The following is an 8,233-nucleotide window of genomic DNA, read 5'->3' on the forward strand; positions in this document are numbered from 1 at the left end:
CTCGTCTCTCTTATTGAATATTTTTTCAACATTGGTTTTGTCATTTTAATTTTAAGTGAGCCAGTGTCATTCAAGATTTTAACCTGTTCTCTTGTGAGCAAAACATCAATTCTTACTGCTCCTTTTCTCTGAATTGTATTAACGTTAATCGTACAAGGCTTTTGATTTTGAACACAAGATGATAGTTTATGAAGATTGATTTGATTAACATATACCCCAGTTGGTACTTGGCCACTCATTTATTTCACAAAAAATTATGTGAGACTAATCATCACACCATTATCTGTATTAATCTGTAATTCTGTTTCTTCCAAAAGCAAACAATATGAATCAACTTCTTCACTCTCTCCTCTTTCAATGTATAGGGAAGTATCCACTCGATTAGACTTTATAGTTTCCTTTTGAGCGCTCAGGTCAAACGCATAGATTGTATACAAACTTTTAAATGCTGTCATATCCAAAATAGGTTCTTTATTTCCATTACTTTCACACACCTTTTGGTAAGACTTGTATGCTTCAGCAAAATCATTTTTTTCCCAATTAATTTCCAATCTATCTCGTGGATAAAATGTTCCATCTAGAGAAACGCGAAGTTGTTTCACCTTCGCATTATCACTCAATGCATTATTCTTATCAGTCGCAGTATCACCATCTGGCTTTTTAAAAATGATCCACAGATATCGTGGCTTTCCTTCCAGAACACCCAAATTCCACGTGTAAGTAGTTTGGTTGAGTTTAACGTGTTGACATCTTCTTTTGAGGTATGATACACTGAGTGGTTTCTTTGAGTTAAGACTTCTATTCAACATCTCTTCTGTTTTAAGATTAGGAGTATATTCACTGATATACCAACTCATTTCCTCAATTACAAATTTATTCTGTTCAGCAAAAGCACTACCAACACCAAAAAGCAATCGATTTTCATTATCATTCCTTTGTAGTTGAAATCTAATTTTAAGACCATACAGAACTTTATCATGATCACAAAATCCAAATATACCTTTAAGAGGAACTGCCACAGTAAAACTATTTTCTGCTTTTGTATCATCATTATACGCTCCTTTCCTTTGAGTATATCCAGGGTCTGTGTTTGTTCCCGTTGACATATCAGGAATAAAACCTTCGACAGACCCCTTTCCCATTCTATCACTGAATGTATAGAGTGTAAATTTCATCATTTCAGATACAGCAGAGACATAATCAACCGCTTCAACTTCTTGTGTTCCAATATACAAACGCACACTATCAAACATTTTCCAGAAGAAATCATTTACAAGTGTAGCGTTTGTGTTAGTCGCAGCCTTAGTGAATTTAAATTTACACAACAAGAAACTTTCGGATAGATTCAAATAGGTTTGTTGATTATTTATTTCAAAACTTTTTGTACCATTCGTATTCCAGTCTGTTCCAGTTATTGCATTTACCTTGAAGGAATCTTCTTTTTTAGTGGAGTTTGAGATAATAATAGTATCAACCAAATCAGAGATACTATCAATTGCTTCCATACTTGTATTTATTTAGGAAAAAAGATGTTAAAACTTTTGAAACCCGGATCCAAGTATTTGAATTATTTTCTGTCGTTCTTGGGGGGACAACTGAGTTTTGCCTTTCTTAATTTCTTTTATTGCTTGTAATTTATGAGATTCCTTCTGGGCATCTTTTATGCTCTTTACAGCACCTGCTACATTTCCCACAGCAGAAGCAGTTGAACCAATTAGATCTTTATGTTTAAGAATAGTTGAACCAATACCCATTAGAGTATCAATTATCCCATCTCCTCTAAATTGATGTCCAACACCCCTTTGTCTCTTAGGTTTATAGTATCCTCTACCAAGATACATACCTTCACCCTTGTAGTATGGGGAAAGGAACATCCCATCCCCTGTAATTATTTTATATTTTCCCAACTCGTTTTTCCTCACAATAACCATCGTATTTATTTATTGGAAAACTTCACGTAGGTGAATTCTGATGGATATAACTTCTCCATTAGAAGAAATCATATGATTATCTTGGTCGGTTATCCTAAAATTTACTCTGTGTATGGTTTTTCCTGACACAGGGAGATAAACCAAATTTTTGGGTTCCATATTGAATTTATAACCAATTGGGGTTGAGTATGCGCTGAATGAAAATATTGCATTTGTTTTTTTTCCATCATTATAAGCACCATCAATCAAATCACAGTGAATTAACACCGAATTTATTCCTGAGGATATTTGAATGACATTATCACTGTAAAACGTCCCATTAGTTTCAATCTTTTTTGAGGAGAAACCCAATAACTCTCTAAATGAATTATCAATTGTGAAATCAACCTTGTAGTTATTTTTAACTTTAATCGTTGATTTTGAAGTATGTTTTTGAATGTCTATAACAATATTTTTTGATTCATCACCCTGTTCTTTCATAAGATGAGCAATTTCGGAAGATATTTGAGAAATCTCATATGCTCCGGGTGAGACCGTTATTGTTTTGTATCCACTTCCGGGAATATAACTAAACTTGTCATTTTTATCAGTTATATTAAATAAGGTATTATAAGTTTCCATGGACAATAAAGATGCCTCATATTCTTTTGTTGGGTCCAGTTGTAGTGGGTATGGGAATGAAGATGTGTGGTCGCTTGTTGTGAAATTAAAACTCAGGATTGTTATGTGATTCTCATCTTATTTAATATGAGATAAAATGTCTTTATATTGAGATTTATTAATTATTTTCATGTTCATCAACTGGTCTAAAATGGCTGATGCTTCATTAAAACAATTGTTATTTCCAGCCTTCTTACTACCTAACAACAATAACAGTCTATTAACTAATTGCGATGGGTCATTTGGAAGAAAACTAATACCTGAACCAAGGATACTTAAAGCCTGAAAAATGTGTTTCTCCTTCTCATTTTTCCTACTTTTACTAGAAATACTAACCCTATAATTTAGAGTGTTCAGCAGATCAATATATACTCTATCATCATTATTTTTCATATCCAATGGTTTATCAATATACTTTGATTCATCCCTCACAGTTGAACCTTGTCTTCCATCTTTTGTGAGAAGAAACATTAATCTCGGAGTTAGTTTAACAGGGGGTTGAGCAGAACCTAAGAACCTTAATTCATCATTAAATATCAATACCTTTTCTTGAACAAGATGAAATATTGCTGGTTGTTCTGTTGGAATGAGTCCTGCTTTGGTTTTTGAATCCGCTGAATATTCATTGTTTTGAAGAGCATTCACAATATAATCAGGGGGTCGATTAATCTCTTCCAGTTGTTGAAATAAACCTTCATCATCATATACCTTTAATTCTCCTAAATGCTCTAATTCTTCCTCCGTCATTTGATCAAAATCTTTTTACATTTGAAGTTTTTTAGGAGTATATTCTACTGTGGGAACTGTGGAAACATCTTTCATTTTTTCTTGGGAAGTTTTTAAAAGTGGTTTAAAAAATTTCTCTTGTTTTCTTTCAAATGCTTCTTCGCCCGTTAGTTTCTGTCTGCGTTTCTTCTTTATGTCTTACTGCTGTTTTACAACTTTTGAAACCAACTCTTGATGTTCCTTAAATCTTCTTGCTCTTTCTTTTGCATCCATTTATTTATTGTAAAATATCATTTAATGAATTGTAAAGATCAACAGGGAAATTTTCCTTTTCTTCATCATTCAAGTAGATGTGTTCAAATAAATCCTTTTCTTTAAATATTTCATCAAATTCTTTATTAACATTAATGCGAGTTGTAATTTCTTCTTCACTAATACTTGCATCTCTGCTTTTCATACGTTTGCGTTGAGTTTCTTCATCAACATCAAAACCGAATGATAAAATCTTCACTCCGCTCAGATATTTAATAATTTGTCTCGTTCCTTCTGGATGAGTTTCTAATATCCCAAGACCACCAGATTTTAGTTTCCTTAACTCACTCTTACAATGTGAATATTTTGTTGTACCAAGAGAAACCTCCTCAAATATTTGACCTTCATTCCTCAATCGCATATGTTCCTCCACTGAAATATAGTGATAATCTTCACCTTTTACTTCTCCAGGTCTTATTGCTCTAGTTGTTGTTGATACAATGCGTATCACGGGGTGTTTTTTAAGTAAATTTACAATATTCTCATTTGTACTACACAAGAACCTTGATTTATGAAAGTTTTTTTCCAGAAGCAGATTTACCCAAAAGATTTACAATAATAGTTGTCATTTATATATGTAATTGTTTATAAAACAAAAAATATATCCCTTAATATCTCATCTTGTTTCACAACAATATATTTATATTTTTCAGTCGTGTGCTTCATGTAATCCTCAAATTTCTTTTTACCACATAATGTAGAACAATTATCTCTCCAAAAATTATTGATATCTATTGAATTTAACTTGAATAAAATAAAAGTATTAGCATTGTTTCTGATGGAACGACGAGGAAGTTGAAAGTACGATTGACTAAGATAAATACAATTACAAGAAGAATGTCTCCCTCTTGTGTAGTAGCTGTCCATTACCGTTTGGTTTCTCTCATTAACACAATCATCAAAGATAACGAGGTTCTTTTTTGATTTATCCAAATCTTGGGGAGACGGTATATCATCCGTATTATCACTAAGAATACAAGTTATCGGATTTGATTTCTTTTTACATCTCTGTGTATCAAAAAATAGTTGAATTATATCTTCAATGTTATAATCATTTAGGTTTTTTTGACGTTTAAATAAACCGATTATATCTTCTTTTTGAAGACCAGCATTAAAACCTTGTGAGAGTAGTTGATACTCTGGTTGAAAACTCGACTTTGTGAAAATTATTAAATTATCATAATCTAAAAAGTTGGGAGTGAGGAGCATCTTTAAAAGTAAGCAGGTTTTTCCACATCCACTTGAACCAACGATGAGACATCTTAATGAATTTGGGAGATTTTTAGGGTTGTTCAATTTTATCTTATTTTCCCAAATGGGTAAAAAATCATTCATTTATATATTTGGAAAACAGGTTATTTAATTTATTATTGGCTTTTTTAGAAACTCTATATTTTATCCTCAGTTCAGGTTTAATTTCAAGATAATCCATTATTTTATTAACAATATCTTGTGTTGATATTTCCCTGAAAATCACATTCATGAATAATATATAACAATAATCCTTTGAACATTTCTCTAATACGTTCAGTTTCTTCCCTTGTAAAGAAAGGTGTGTTATCACCCTCATACTTTACATTCATTTCTCGAATCAATCTTGTAAAGTAATTCATTTTTGGTGTAAATCTAAAAGAATTATTTTCCTTTTTATATTTTTTATTATCATTAATTAGAAGATAATCACAGAATATACATTGTTTATAGGCTTTTGACTCTGTGTTTAATCCCCATCTTTCACATGCAGGACAATTCTCAAATTTGTCATATGGAGAATCAGGAAAGTCTAGCATATTTATAAAGTAAAACTTTACTTAAACTGAAATTCATCCATACTTGCAGTTGTATATTGACTCATATTTAATAATATTACCATCGATATCGATATACTTTTTTTCATTACCAGATTCAACGACAACATTTTTTATATTAAAGGTGATTTTAAAATGATCGTTAACTACTATTGAACGAAATGTCATTTCACCTGATATATTTACATCCTTTATTTCATCAGGATTTACATCTTTAGGGTTGTTGAAAAAAATACAAATTTCTCCTTGCATATTACAGATGGTCTTATCTTTCCTTTCTAAAGCTTTATCCATAAGGTTTTTGTTTTTTGATACTTTTTCTTGTTTCATTGCTTTTTCTAGTTTTGAATATATTACCAGAAGGAGAGGAGAAACTTTTGTAAGAGATACTTTAATTGATGTTCTACCAGGTATACGAAAAGCCCTTCCACTGAAGGAAATTGAAGATTTTTCAATTTGGAGAACCCGGTCCATCATCAATAGCTGAATCAATTGAAATAGTGAAAGCTGATGTTGAAAAAGTTATTAAAAAGACATTAAAAGAAATGAAAACTTTAAAGTTTTATATGGGAGTGAAAATGAATATGAAAAGACAAGATGAAGAACATACTCCTTATATGAGAACAGATCTTCATTTTATAACATCATTTCAAGATTTTTTGAATAGTGGGGTTTATGAAGAACTATCAAGACAAGAGGAGGATGTTGATAATACAATGGTAGGAAGTGGATTCAATATTAAAAAAAATCATCTTTTTAGATATACACATTCTAAAATCAAACCCTCTTAAAGCTTCTTCTTATATTGAATTACCAAAAGAAATAAAACTAAAGAAGGCAGTTGTTAATATTAAGAACAATGACAATAAATGTTTTCTCTGGTCTGTTCTTGCTCACTTTCATCCACCAAAATGTAATTCAGAAAGAGTAAAACAATATATGAAATATGAGAATACCTTGGACATTAAAGATTTAAAATTCCCAATGCCACTAACAGATATTGCGAAATTTGAGAAAAAGAATAATCTTTCTATTAATGTATATGGATTAACGGATACAAACAAAGTTCAAATATTAAAAATTTCAAACAACTATAAAAATGAAGAAACACACATTGATCTTTTATATTTTAGTGTTGGAAATAATTCACATTACACATACATCAATAATTTATCAAGATTAATCTCTTCTCAGGTATTCAGAACAGCAAACAAAATATATCCTTGTAAGCGATGTCTTAATTCATTTCATACAAAAGAACGATTGGAACAACATTCAAAATATTGTAGTAATCATAAATCAGCTGTAATTACAATGCCTAAACCTGGTGAAAAGATTTCTTTTGAACATTATAATAAATCTATCATGCACCCATGTGTGATATACGCTGATTTTGAGTGTATCCTTAAAAAGATAAATACTGCTTCTCCTAATCCAAAAGAATCATATACAAATAAATATCAAAAACATATTCCTTGTGGTTTCTGTCATTATATCAAATCATCTATTGGAGAAAAGTATAACAAACTTGAACATTATAGTGGAAAAAAAGCTTCACAAGAGTTTGTAAAACGATTATAAAAGGATTGTATAAGACTCACTAAATTAATGAAAGAAACAAATGAACCAATGAAATTAACCAAAGAAGAAAAATTAGAATTTAGAAAGAACAATATCTGTCATATTTGTGAGGGGGAAATTAAGGAGTCTAAAGTTAGGGATCATTGTCATCTTACTGGTAAATATAGAGGTCCCGCTCATTCCTGTTGTAATCTTAATTATAAATTACCTTCTTTTATTCCAGTCTTTCTTCAAAACAGTGCCAACTATGATACACATCTATTTATAAATGAACTTTCAAAAACACCAGGGAATATTTCTGCCATAACAAACACAAGTCAAAAGTATATTTCATTTACAAAAATGATATTCACAAAACCTTTAACTCGTATTAGGTTTCTAGATTCTTACAAGTTTATGGGAACACCACTAGCCTACCTCGCATCAAATCTAAGCTCCACGGACTCTTTTCCAAATCTTAATTCATTATTTCCAAAAGAGGAAATTCTCACTAAAGAGGAAATTCAGATTAAAGAGAGAATTCAAAGTAAAGAGGAAATTCTAATTAATGAGGAAATTAATGAAGAAATTCTAACTGAAGATGAAATTCTAATTTTAAAGAAAATTCGAACAATGAATAAAATTCGAACTAAAGAGGAAATTCTGATTAAAGATGAAATTCTGATTAAAGAAGGAATTCTCACGAGAGAGGAAATTCAAACAAGGAATGAAATTCAAAGTAAAGAGAAAATTCTTACAAGTAAGGGAATTTATCCTTATGATTATATGGATTCATTTATGAGATTTAAAGAAACACAACTTCCTTCAAAAGAAAGTTTCTATAATAACCTTTATGAAGAAGAGATAAGTGATAAGGAATATAAACACGCACAAGAAATATGGAAAATATTTAAGATAAAGAACCTTGGAGAATATCATGATTTATATCTAAAAACAGATGTTTTATTGTTAGCTGATGTGTTTGAAGCTTTTAGATCACTCTGTCATAATAAAAATTGTTATGGATTAGATCCTGCCCACTATTTCACAGCTCCTGGTTTAGCTTGGAGTGCAATGTTGAAAATGACAAAACAAGATATAGATTTAATCAGTGATGTTGATATGCTTTTGATGATTGAGAAGTCCAAGAGAGGTGGAATATCACAAGTATGTTCAAAAAGATATGCTAAAGCAAATAATAAATATCTTCCAAATTATGATATTGAAAAAGATAGC

The sequence above is a fragment of the Eptatretus burgeri genome, chromosome 1 (genome assembly GCF_056783735.1).
Source record: "Eptatretus burgeri isolate ZD-2024b chromosome 1, Ebu_testis_v1, whole genome shotgun sequence".
Classification (NCBI taxonomy): Eukaryota; Metazoa; Chordata; class Myxini; order Myxiniformes; family Myxinidae; genus Eptatretus; species Eptatretus burgeri.